A 3,072-nucleotide genomic window follows, 5' to 3' on the forward strand; every position below is an offset into this window, starting at 1 on the left:
GTGAGCCATGGTGTTCAGCTTTGGCGACAGAGCAAGACCCCATCTGGGGGGTGTGGTGGGGGAAGAGGTAAAACGGATAGCAGCAAACCACAGGTGTGATAGGAGAGAATACTGAGCTGAGATCAGTCTCCTAAAATATGAATCCGATTTCAGGATTATTCATTTATCTGACTGTCAAGAACGCCTTTGAACAGGAGGAAGACTTTGGGGAGAGGGTGGGGTTTGTTGAAAGGGCACCGAGAAGGGAGGGAGGTGGTACCCAAACAATTTGTCTACATAACATTTTTTTGAACCTGAAATGTGTAGAAAAGTACTTTGAAAATAAAGTACTGTACTAAGTTTATTTTTCTTATTGTTTGCATATTCTCCCTCCCAGATAATTTACAGAGGGCTCTAAAGCTGATCCCCTGGGAGCTTCAGAGTTTAGTGACTCCGTCTGATGATTTCCCCTATTCTTTTCTACAATGTGCTAAGTCAAATTATGGCCAAATTACCTATTCCATGGTAATTCAGCTTCTAAATATATTTTGCAGAGTGCTTCCAAAAGTTTAAAGAAAAAAACAACTTTACATAAATTGTTTTTACTTCCTTCACCTTAAATCAGTTATTCGGTTCCTTTGAAGAATATGCTGCTTTAGCAATCCCCAAAGTGAACCCAGATACCCAGGACTACTGATTGTTACATCAGAGTTTTTGAAAACGCCAATACTAGAAACAGGCCGGCAGTTAAGCAGAGGCGGGCAGGACTGAAGCGGAGCCCGAGAATGGGGCTGGAGGTCCCAGGGTCTCGGGTTGCGGGGTGGAGCAGCACTTCGTCGCCGCTGGGGTGCCGGGACTCCGGCCGCGGTGCCGCCGCCATCATGGACTTCCTGCGGGCCACGCGCGCGGGCCTCGCCGCCAGAACGATGCCTCATCCTCGAGGGTACCATCCCTCAGAGCGAGGCAGCCGGGGGAGTCACCGTGAACACTATCGGAGCCGAAAACATAAGTGACGAAGAAGTCGCTCCTGGTCAAGTGGTAATAACCGGACACGACGGCGGCGGCGAGAGGACAGTGACCATGTCCGGAGGAGGCGCAGCCGGACATTTAGCCGCTCATCTTCGCAGCACAGCCACCGGAAAGCCAAGCGTGTAGAGGACCACGCTGAGGGCCGCCTCATCTACCACGTCGGGGACTGGCTACGAGAGCGATATGAAATCGTTAGCACTTTAGGAAGGGGGACCTTCGGCCGAGTTGTACAATGTGTTGACCATCGCAGGGGTGGGACTCGAGTTGCCCTGAAGATGGTTAAAAATGTGGAGAAGTGTAAGGAAGCAGCTTGACTTGAGATCAACGTGCTGGAGAAGATCAACGAGAAAGACCCTGACAAGGAGAACCTCTGTGTCCAGATGTTTGACTGGTTTGACTACCATGGCCACGTGTGCATCTCCTTTGAGCTTCTGGGCCTTAGCACCTTCGATTTCCTCAAAGACAACAACTACCTGCCCTACCCCATCTACCAAGTGTGCCACATGGCCTTCCAGCTGTGCCAGGCTGTCAAGTTCCTCCATGATAACAAGCTGACGCATACAGATCTCAAACCTGAAAATATTCTGTTTGTGAATTCAGACTATGAGCTCACCTACAACCTAGAGAAGAAGCGAGATGAGCGCAGTGTGAAGAGCACAGCTGTGCGGGTGGGAGACTTTGGCAGTGCCACCTTTGACCATAAGCACCATAGCACCATTGTCTCCACTGGCCATTACCGAGCACCAGAGGTCATCCTTGAGTTGGGCTGGTCACAGCCTTGTGATGTGTGGAGTATAGGCTGCATCTTCTTTGAGTACTGTGTGCGCTTCACCCTCTTCCAGATCCATGACAACAGAGGGCATCTAGCCATGATGGAAAGGATCTTGGGTCCTACCCCTTCCTGGATGATCCGAAAGACAAGAAAGCAGAAACATTTTTACCGGGGTCACCTGGATTGAGATGAGAACACATCAGCTGGGCACTATGTTTGTGAGAACTGCAAACCACTGCGGCAGTATCTGACCTCAGAGGCAGAGGAACACCACCAGCTCTTCAATCTGATGGAAAGCATGCTAGAGTATGAACCAGCTAAGCGGCTGACCTTGGGTGAAGCCCTTCAGCATCCTTTCTTTGCCTGCCTTTGGGCTGAGCCACCTAACAAGTTATGAGACTCCAGTCGGTATATCAGTCTGTGACGATCAGGCCCTGCGCCCCCCTGCATCTTTTATAGCAGTGGGTGTCCAGTCCAGGACACTGGTCCTTTTTTTATAAAAGAGAACAGAACCAGAGTTCATTCCTTCCTCCTGGTTTTCTGTATACCTGTGAATATGTGAAATATAGCAAATATGAAAGAACTTGTACCTATCACTTCAACCCCTGCCTTGTACATAATGCTATTTCATTCACACACTTTCCACCCTCATCTGCCCCCTCATACGGAGTTGGATGGGCGCCGAGTGAGATAACCAGGTGGCATCTACTCCATGTTTTATAAGGAATTTTGTAAAGTTTTATAAGGAATTTTGTGAAATGAAATAACGTACTTCATTTGACCCCCAGAAAAAATTAGTTGGGCATAGTGGTGCACACCTGTGGTTCCAGCTACTCAGGAAGGTGACACAGAAGGATTGCTTGAGCCTGGGAGGCAGAGGTTACAGCAAGCCAAGATTATGCCACTGCACTCCAGCCTGGGTAATAGAGCAAGACCCTGTCTCAAAAATTAAAAAAAAAAAAAAAAAAGTGAAGTAAGCCTCCCTAAAGGGCACCATTGTTGGGAAGGCCTAAATCTGGAAGTGCCTTCCAATGGGCTGTGAGGAGTGCCTGACCCTTCATGGAAGTTCTCTTTTTCCACATAGTAATAGTCCAAAAGGTTTGGTCTGGAGGAGTCCTGACAGGTCAGGGGAGGGAGAGGCCCAACCTGCCTCTTAGGGTTTCAGAATGTGAGAGAGGTCTGTCAACCATGAGAAAAACTCCTAGTCCAAAGCAAAATAAAGAGAAGAGTTTGGGCCAAGACAAATATTTTAATTCTCTATTTCTTATGCTGGGAACTCATCTTGCCCCAAT

The 3,072-nt window shown here is 48.4% G+C and overlaps 1 pseudogene across 1 annotated transcript; it reads left to right on the forward strand.

Annotated features, from left to right (window-relative positions):
• The first annotated feature begins 905 nt into the window (after positions 1–905).
• Positions 906–2,204, forward strand: LOC112621639 (annotated as a pseudogene). Its single transcript, XR_003118756.1, has one exon. The product of XR_003118756.1 is annotated as a dual specificity protein kinase CLK2 pseudogene (transcript).
• The last annotated feature ends 868 nt before the right edge of the window (positions 2,205–3,072 follow it).

Source organism: Theropithecus gelada, chromosome 3 (genome assembly GCF_003255815.1).
Source record: "Theropithecus gelada isolate Dixy chromosome 3, Tgel_1.0, whole genome shotgun sequence".
Lineage (NCBI taxonomy): Eukaryota > Metazoa > Chordata > Mammalia > Primates > Cercopithecidae > Theropithecus > Theropithecus gelada.